General features: G+C 38.7%; 1 long non-coding RNA gene across 1 annotated transcript; it reads left to right on the forward strand.

Moving 5' to 3' along the window:
* The first annotated feature begins 1,321 nt into the window (after positions 1-1,321).
* On the forward strand, positions 1,322-10,444 carry LOC144588612 (uncharacterized). Its single transcript, XR_013544234.1, has 2 exons — positions 1,322-6,127; positions 6,277-10,444. It is a non-coding gene; the product is annotated as an uncharacterized LOC144588612 (long non-coding RNA).
* Positions 10,445-10,686: the final 242 nt, after the last annotated feature.

The raw sequence follows: 10,686 nt of genomic DNA on the forward strand, positions 1-10,686 counted from the left end.
TTGGCAAATTGAGGTCCTGATCAGAGCTGGTTGATGACGGGATGATGGATATTATCCAAAACATTGGGATACAGAAGCCTTTACCTGTTCCAGAGGTTTAGTGACATCCACCTGTTCTGCCTTAGACTTTTCATGATCCCAGAGACTTGAATCCTACCAATTACTTTGCCAAATACAGCTTCTAGCTTTTTAAGATTATGTTGTCAGTCCTCCGCATCATTTTTACTGACACTGACATAATTGATTTGCTATCCATCTTCCATTTTCTGATATTCATTCTGCGCTTTAATGTTTTCTGGCTTATCTGCTAGAATTGCTGATAGTTAACTTTAAAGAATGCTTTTTGGGTACAGCAGTATCTGTTAATAAGAAAGCTTGGAATGGAAATATTGTTTTCTGGCTATCAAATTTTCAAAGGCAAAATTATGATTGAGGAGTTATCAAGCTCTTTATTCAGGGGTATACACTTTTAAAAAACAAATATAATCATGTGCACCTTGATGGAACCACTCCTCACATGTGTACATGTAGAACTCACTCACCTAAATGCTTTTTTCCTGTTGATGTCACCAGAACAAATTACAATAGTTATGCAACATTTGCATGCCTGAATTGAAATGAACAGTAAGCTTACTCACTGTATGCAGCTAATAGGAAATTTAAGATGTCAACCTGAAACCCATTGAACTGAGTCCTCACCCTCTAAGTTTTGTAAAAAAAAAATATTACTTCATAGTTTTTAAATGTTTTTCTTTTTATTTTATTGCCTTTTTGCAGTAAATAAACAAACAAACCCAGAAGTAGTTGCTCACTTTTTTGTAAAAGACCACAAGGAAGTAAAACATGTTATCCCCTCTTTTCCTCAGTCATTTATGTTGCCTTATGCACCTCAGAGTGGATTTTATTAATCAGATTTGGAATCCTGGAAATGCTCTCCTCTCTGAAGCTGGTAGTCTTGTTTTCCTTTTTCACTCCAGGATTAAAAAAAGAGAGAGCAAAATGTTGATTAAAGGAAAACAACTAATGCATGGTGAGAAAAGCAGGGTTCAACCTGTATTGATTTTCTTGGAATAATCTAGTCATAGTTACCCGACCCAACTATTTATATTCTTAACATATAACAGGTTTTTAAGAGCAGCAGACTTCATCCTATTTAAATTTCCTCATTCACTTTGGCATTTTATAGAAGTTGTCTCCAGCATTTTAATTGGGAAATATTAACGTACATATAACAGATGGCTATAACCAAATGCAGCTATATTCCATGTGGGCTAGGCGTGACTTCAATTTGAGGCACTGCAGCAGAAGCAATGATTGCTCTGCTGGCAAGCCCCATTTCATCAGCGCTGAGCACCCTTGCCTCCTCACGGGATATTGAGAGACACTGGAAGTCTCCCAAGAGCGACCTGGGAAGGGAGGGGGAAGGTGTGAGCTTCTTAAGAGATGCATTTTACCCCTCCCTTCATCCTCTTTCCTCCCCCTCCCCCCCCAGTTTGAATTCTTGGGTTTTCAGCTCTGGAATTGAGGAGCTGTTTTTAACAAAAGAACCCTTTGCCTCTGTTGTCTTTGACTCTATTGTTATTTATAAAAGGTGGGAGCGGAGATTGATGCAGGGCCCTGGACACCCTTTAAGATTCTAGAGTTGCTGGAGGTAGCTTAGATCAGGCTTGGCAATTAAATTTTATTAAAGATCAGTAGAATTAAAAATTTGATGTATTTATATATATTTATATAAAGAAAATAATGATTTAAGTATTATTGTAAAAAGCCTGTGGGTAACAGACATGAACTAAGGAGCCAGCAGGATCAGGTGGAAAGTGCCCACACCTTGGATTGCATAGCATTAATTAATAAATAAATTTCAATTGATTAATTGAACAGTGTATTTAAATATTGCTTTTTATAGATAAGTGGTTAAATTCATATCAGAGTAGGGGCGAATAGGAATAGGGTTCCATCCAGATGGGGTGAATTAACTCAGCGGGCTCTGATCCATGCTATAGATCTGTAAATAAATAAATATATATATTTGAATAAAATAAAATAATATTGAATAGAATACATAAATAAATAGAGTAATAATAATTTATAAAAATAAAGAAAAAATACATTAATTTATTAAAATTAAAATTATTATTAAGGTTAAAATAAGGTTAATATAAAGAAATAATGCTAATAGTACGTTAAGATAGTATATTATATAATGTAATATAGGAACGGCCAGTAGGCTTAAGACCTTCAAGGAAAGGAATAGTGTAGGAGCTTGGTTGATCCCTGGTAACCGATGAAGAGGAGACAAAAGACAGTTAATGACAGTTTAAGGCAGTTAGGGCCGTGGTTGTGTTAGAGAGAAGAGAAATAGAGAGATAAGGTAAAGGTAAAGGTTCCCCTTGACAATTTTTTTTGTCCAGTCGTGTTCGACTCTAGGGGGCGGTGCTCATCCATGTTTCCAAGCCATAGAGCCAGCGTCTGTCCAAAGACAATCTTCTGTGGTCACATGGCCAGTGCAACTTAGACATGGAACACTGTTACCTTCCCACTGAGGTGGTCCCTATTTATCTACTCACATTTGCATGCTTTCAAACCACTTGGCAGGAGCTGGGACAAGCGACGGGCGTTCACCCCATCACGTAGATTTGATCTTACAGCTGAAGATCCACAGACCTTGCAGCACAGAGGCTTCAGAGAGATGGAAAGAGATAGGAATATGACAAGTCTTGGAAAGTTTGTGTGGTTAAGAATTGAATGAATTAAACGTGATAATAATAAAAGAAACTGTTGGAATATAGTAACATTGTGATTAAAGAAAATCTAACTAAGCAAGCATATCTCAAATCAAAAGAACATATATTGAAGGAATAAAATAAGGCCATCCTTGATTTACATATGTGATTGAACTATTATCCTATAAATAAACCTTGTTAATTCGCGAAGGCTTTCACGGCCGAGATCTAATGGTTGTTGTGGGTTTTTGAGGCTCTTTGGCCATGTTCTGAAGGTTGTTCTTCCTAACGTTTCACCAGTCTCTGTGGCTGGCATCTTCAGAGACTGAAAAACCCACAACAGCCATTAAACCTTGTTAATGTTGACAGCTGTGACTCATTATTAAACTTGAGTAGATTGAGGAAAATATCCTGTGGTGGCAGCGGATAAAAGGTGAAAATTGTAAGTATCAGTCAAAGGCAAATCTGGGTGTTAAGGAAAACAAACAGAGGAGCTGGAGGGTTGCTACAGAGTCAATTTAAAATACTATTTTTTTAGCATAACTGTTTATGATAAGCACAAATCTGCCAGTAAAACAACATGCTGTCAAAATGCTGAGGTTTGAGGAAAACTGATCTATACCCTAAAGTTATTTGTGTACAGTGAATTAAAGAAGTTTTATCTCTCCAGTGGTAAGAGCTAGTACATCAGTCCCATGTTCATGAGCTGGAAATCATGATCATATGCTGATGATCATATCTTGGTTTTGTAAGCTGAAATCCAGATGAGACATTTGGCTTTATACACAGCCCTTAGCACATGCCTGCAAACACATCAGGAAGTGTTCCATTAAGTATCATTTCCTATTTCATCCAAATTGGAAGAGTATTGTTAATTTATCCAAATTAAGTCCAGGTATAAAACCAGGTCAGGAAAAGTTATTGTTTTGGTCTTCTGGATGGGGATCTTGACAGTTGTCATCCAACCCCCCATAGGCTTTACAGAGTTCTGGTCTGAAGCCAGTGTCAAACCATGGCTAAATATTCAGGCTGATTCCTTTTGAATGGATGTGAAATATCTCTCCAATTTTTATCATCATTTTATGCGCCAAGCTCTTGGTTCTGTGCTCCTAGCAGAGTCAGATGAGTAGGGAGGCTTCTAACTGTTTGACAGAAAAATAAGTGATTTTCCAGACACAGGTGTGATTCCTGGGTCAACACCTACCAGCAATGTCAAAATATCACAGCTGATGTACTTTCGTAATCCAGGCATGCTGTCAAATACAATAAGAGGCTGTGTGCAGAGCCACTGCATCCTCAAGCAAGATTATAGTGCATGAGAAGTGGTGGGAATGAAGTATTGGGCAGGCTATACTATGTTTCTGACCAATATCATATGTCTATGTAAGTGCTAAAATAGGTATGCCTGCACACAGCATGCACATAGTTACTTAACAATTGCTTTGGGATGCGTAAACACAAAAAGCATCCTCCAAATCTGAAGATGGAGAAAGCTTGGGAATGGGAAATACCTATTTACAGTTTTTTAAAAACCTGCTCTCACCACTTTGTTCTTTGTTGTTACAGACTGCCAAATGCTGTCTTTCTCTACTAATCTGCAGAACATGAGATTAACTTGGCAACTTCTTGTACCTTGTACTAAAGTAGGAACAAATGGAGGAAAATATGGAAAGCTAGGACACTGTTTACATCCAACATTAAGAAAACTGGTTGCGGTGCTGGAAAAGGATCATTGAAAAGGCTTCAGAAATACTTTTGAAGAGCCAAACAAGACTTTAAGAAGATACCTGTTTTTCAAAAACAAACAAAAACCATCTGGTTCATGAATGTGGGATATTGGTGGCTTCTGTATCCATGATTCAAAATGCCAGGAAATGATTTGACGTTGCTCCAGAATATTGTGTCCACATTGCCATCAGGAAAAAGAATGCCAAGCTTTACATAGCAAAGGACAGCCTGAATGTTGACAACACCAAGGGCAGCAGTCAAGATGAGGTGTTCACAAATGATATTTCTAAGTTCTCCACCCCATTTGTCAGCAAATAAATAAATAAATAAATAAAAAATGTTGGGGGAACTATTTTACTTACCGGTAATTCTTTTAGGGAAAGGATAAATTCTTCAATGGGTTCTCAAAACCGAGGCACAACATTAGCAGAAGCTACTACACCACCACTTTGTTCTCCCCCCCCCAAGGTTTTTGGGAGTTTTTGCACTGTCACAGAAAGTGCCATCAACCTTTGTTGTGTTAGCACCTTGGCCACCATTTTGCTTTGTCCACAAGGTTCTCTATCTGATGTCACTCTAGGGTGATGGTGAGGCAGCCACAGAAACATGGTCTAAAAAGTTGGAAATGTGAACTTCCTTTCTATTTCTACTGGTGTAAGGAAAAAAAAATCTCAGAATGTTTCTGGAAGAAAATTGAGAATTTTTGGCCCAGCGCTTGTCAATTACTTACTCTTTACTATTTATGTAGTCCAGGCCTTTCAAATGTTACATTTTTGAGGGGCCATTGTAGAAGCATTTTGTCTTTCCTGCAAGAATGCATATATAATATGTAAGTAAGCTCTGTGGTGGATAGGAGAGAGGGTTGAATGGGACGGATTGTGTCCTTCTCCATGAAAAGTCTAATGTTAGTGATGCACCCAATTTTGTCTTCCTATTACCTAAATGTATTATTTCACAGTATAGGAGAGTTCAAGTTTTCTGCCTCATTTTCAAAGTCTCTTAGAATTTCCTTCGGTTGTATTTTTTAGGCTACCATAACAGAAAAGTGGCTGACAGCGCTTTACAACTTCTCTGATGGTCCAAACTTCATATTCTGGAAAAATTCCAGTTTAAATCACTGACCAGAAAACTCAAATTAATAATACTTTCCCCTCCCAAGTGCACTCTTCTTTGCTCTAAACTTACTCATATTCATCTTTTATACAGATTAAATATGTAGGTTTCCTTTTAGGAAGCCGATGCTATCTATCTATCTATCTATCTATCTATCTATCTATCTATCTATCTATCTATCTATCTATCTATCTATCTATCTATCTATCTATCTATCTATCTATCTATCTATCTATCTATCTATCTATCTATCTATCTATCTACCTATCTATCTACCTACCTACCTACCTACCTACCTACCTACCTACCTACCTACCTACCTACCTACCTACCTACCGTTGTGCCTCAACTTACGACCATAATCCATTCCAAAAGATGGATGTAACTCAAAATGGTCGTAGGTCAAAGCACTATTTCCCATTGAAATACATTGGAACACAATTAATCCGTTCCGGCTGGAAAAAAAACCCTCCAAAAATAATATAAAAATAAAACACTGCAAGCCCCATAGGAACATGCTGAAGCTGGAAAAAAACCAAAAATAAATGGAGCAAGACCCAAAGGTGCTGGGGCTTTTTAAAAAACCCCCAAAATAAACAGAGCAGGTCCCGAAGGTGCTGGGGCTTAAAAAACAACAAATGGAACAAGCCCCATAGGAATGCTCTGGGGCTGCAAAAAAAACAAAAAATAAACAATGGAGCAAACCCCGAAGGTGCTGGGGCTTAAAAACCAAAAGAAACCAAAAATAAACAATGGAGCAAGCCCCATGCTGGGGCTGCAAAAAAAAAAAAATCACCAAAAAACAAAACAACAACACAGCACAGAAACATATCCCCCCAGCCCAAACCCACCCTGCAAAACCAACCCAGAACAGTTTTTAAAAGGCAAAAAGCAGCGCCTTACCTGGCAGTCCCAAGCCTCCCTGCAAACAAACACACTCTCACTCAGAAGCAGAAGCCAGGCAGTCCCAAGCCTCCTCCGACGCACTCACTCTAACCATTGGGGCAAAAGAGCTGCAAAGAAGCAGCCCCTTCGCCTACCAACAGTTAGCAATTTGAATTTCCCACCCTTTTCCCCTGCCTTTCTTTGATTGTAACTGGAAGTTCTGGCCGCAAGTCTAAGCAAAATTTTGTAGCTGGAGCTGGTCATAAGTCGAAATGGTCGTAAGTCAGGACGTTTGTAAGTCGAGGCACCACTGTATCTATGTAGTTTAAGAATAGAAAGTCAATAATTCTGGGTGATCTATTGCATATAAACACTCAGAGAATTATAAGTAGACCTGTCTCTGCTGTCTGCCATATTCGCTTTTTGATGCTGGGGCAGGAAAGTTCTCTCTACCATTTTGGGACAGAGTTCCCATTCCATCTGTGAGTACTGCCTGCTTTCTGCCCTCTTCTAGTATAATCAGTGCTCAGCAGCATTATCTAACATAGACCGTGGCTACATTGGAGAGCTGAATCGGAAGGATTTGGCTTTCCTATGATTTGATTGGCAATCTGCATTATGTTTCAAATTGCAAACAGTGGACAAACAAGGACTGTGGATTGATTTGTGAGTTCCCTGTTCATATTGTTTGCAATGTGACCTGCAATCCTGCCTAAACGTACCCTTATCTCCTTCCTTCCTTCTTATGGCCCTGCCACTCCTTACCTTTTATAGTTAGCTGTGAAGCTCCTTGGTTACAGAAGCATTCCAAATATCTTTTATTTTGCCCTTCTTTTTTGTGTGTGTTTGTGCATGTAGAAGACGTATTATATTAATGCAATGTCTCATTTCTGATACAGTAGAAAGCAGCACAGTATAATTTCTATTTAATTTAATCCTACATAATTCCTGTTTCTCCATGACTCTTTGACATTTTTGGCAATCTCTTACTGGAATATAGACACAATAAAACTCAACATTAGCACCTTTTGAAAGTTTAGCAGCCCTAGAATAGATTAATAATGTGGAAATATATGAAATATTTAATGAGATAATGCTTTTTTTTTTTCTTGAGCAGATTAAAAGAACCTTTCTCTGGCCAAGGATCCTATTGTGATTTTGTGCTGCAATCCAGACTGAGAGACCTGTTCCACCTCTAAATGGCAGTATAAAAAAACCTTTAAAGATGTTTTCAAAGAACCCCCTTCACAAGCATGATTCTCCTTAGAATTCAAGCAAATGTGATTTTTTTAAAAAAATTAAAACTTTGGAGAGCAGTGGAGGGAAGGAATGAGGGTAGGAGCATGCTCTCACTGCCCCAAAAAGCAGGCCCTAAATGCTTAGGTCAGATTAAAACAGCACCTAAGGACACACTCCTGTCTTCTGAGGAACATCTGCAACGGAAAAGACAGGATTGAATCCAGCCTCCTAGAGACAGAGCGGGAAAAATACCAGTTTGACAGAAAATAGGCTGGAAGGAATCAAATCTGCCTTGTACATCATGCAGACATTAAACAAATACAGTGGTGCCTCGCAAGACGGTGCCTCCGCATTACGACGAGGTTTTTGCAATTGCAAAAGCGATCGCAAAATGACATTTTGAATGGGGAATTTTACTGTGCGATGATTGTTTTCCTGTTTTGGGAACTGATGTTCACTTCTTGACGATCAAAACAGCTGATCGTTGGGGTTTCAAAATGGCTACCGGGAGCTCAAAATGGCTCCCCGCTGTGTTTAGGAGCCATTTTTCTCAAAATGGCCACCCCTATGGAGGATCTTTGCTGGACTGTGAGTTCTTAGCCGATTGGAATGCATTAACCAGGTTATAATGCGTTTCAATGGCTTTTTTATTTTCACTTTACAACATTTTCGTTCTACAGCAATTTCGCTGGAACGAATTAACATCGTAATGAGAGGCACCACTGTATATCACAATTGCCCACTTTATAGGTAGAGCAAATCCTGCCATATTTGGCCATGCAGTCACAGCCATAATTGGCTTCCAGGGGAAAGGCCTTCGTGAACCTACTGGTTTCTAAACACACACCCCATTATCACTGTTATTTTGTCTTCTTGAGAGCTCTTTAGAAACCTTCTAAAAAAAGAGACTTCTAAAAAAATATGTAGTTTCTGCTTATGTATATGGAAGCAGTGCTTGTATAGCCATTAATATACATTATGTTAATTTATATACTGATTTCCTAAATTCATGTACTGCTTTTTTTACCTGATGACTCATGGAAGCTTGGTGAAAAAAACCAATGTGTGTGTGTGTAAAAATACAAACAACTGTCAGGCATCTTGGATCCTCAGCAGAAAAAAAAATCCAATTATTATTGTTAATGTTTTAAGGACAGTGAAAAGAGAACCAGAATCAAATCTAAAAGACTACAGAAGGGAGATGTTTTTCTTGCTCTTCTGAAAAGAATTAACCACTTATATGGGGGAAGTGTTACATAATGAACTGCTATCTCTCAAAAGTTCATAATTTTTCTTCTTGTGTTTTCATTTCAGATATTAGCAAGTTCTAATCCACTAACCTTAAAGATTGTGGGAGTTTATTGGTAGAGGACCGAGAAAGCAATGTGCATTTCCCCCCACAATGAATGTATCACACTATTGGATTCTATGGTTTACTCTTGAGTGGCAGGCATTTATTGTTCTTACACTGCAGTTTTCCATGGCCCATTTGAAGAATAAGAAAGGCAAATCAAAGTGGAGAGAAGGGGCTTGTAGTTCCTCTGGGCTGTAAGCTGAAGGCTAAAAGATGAGATGGCTAGGGCAGTATTTTAAGATCTGAGAATCGTTCCTCACACCGGGTGTGCCACACCCTTTAAGCGTGTGCTGAAAGGCACTTTCTTTGGCAGCTACAAAGGGGTTGGTTCATGATTTCCCACTGCCCCATCTGAACTATTTATAACATTGACGTAGCTGTTTGGCCACTGAATATTCACCAAAGTTCATGTGTACTGAGCAGATATATTTATAATTGGATAAATATGCCTAACATGAGGGCCAATCCACATGCTCCATTAGAAGCGAAAATACTAAAACACTGTATTCAGACTCTCTATCGCTGTGGATTAACATAATAGGGTTTGATCGCACATAAACATACAATTCCTCTGAACAAAAACCGAGTGGAGGGTTATATTGTGTGAATGAGAACAGTAGGGGAGGCAGTCTTGCTTTGATTTATGTCTTCAGAGCTACATTTTCTAGAAATGCCATGGTCAAGACAGTCATAGTTACAGTATATTTATGAACTGTTGATCTGCACAGTAGATGTAATTATATAAACAATGTACCTTGGAACAGGTTGGAAAGAACATGTGGTTGATTGAACAGGGTAACATTGCCCAGAAATGTCCTTTAGATATCAAGCTTTCATTCATGTTTCCTCTGTGTCTCTTTTGAAATGTTGCACTGAACAAATAGAAAGGGCTTTCTCCAGCCTACATCACCATGGCATCCACTTGATTTCACCATGCTCAGCATAATATACCATATTTTTTGCTCCATAAGACGCACCTTTCCATAAGACGCACCAATTTTTTAGGAGAAGAAAACAGGAAAATATAATGTTTTCTTCGCTCCATAAGATGCACAGACTTTCCACCCCCTGTTTTGTGGGGAAAAAGTGTGTCTTATGATGCAAAAAATATGGTACACTTGGATTCCTACATGCATTGAACTGATCATCAACAGAGATCTTTCACACAACTGGAGTCCCGGAAAAGGAGGACTTCTGAGTATGTGTAAAGTCCAATATGTATCCAGTGGTACATGCAAACGTTCTAGATGGATGTTAAGGTGATCACAGGGAGGGAAACAGAAGGCACAGTTCTACCCCTCATGTGTTTAGAGTAACATTTCAAAGGGCTTGGTTTTTTTTCTCTAAGAATTTTCAGAATTTGCACCAAATTGATCTATTAGGTAGAAAACAATGGCCAAAATGATGCCATGCATGTAAGAAAGATCATGCAAACAGTTTTTATAATTTTCTTGCCATCTGTCCCACACCCTCTGGTTTCCCAGCCCTGCCTTTTTATTCTTCTTGGCCCTGTTTTCTCCAGCTGTTTCTCATTAGGGAACTGTCTTTACTTCAGCATTGGCCTGATGCTCAGAAAACTTACCCTTCTTCCAGCCGCCTGATATTTATGTGCTGGGGCCAGATAGCTCTCTAGGGGTGCGCACC

Source organism: Pogona vitticeps, chromosome 4 (genome assembly GCF_051106095.1).
Source record: "Pogona vitticeps strain Pit_001003342236 chromosome 4, PviZW2.1, whole genome shotgun sequence".
Taxonomy (NCBI): domain Eukaryota; kingdom Metazoa; phylum Chordata; class Lepidosauria; order Squamata; family Agamidae; genus Pogona; species Pogona vitticeps.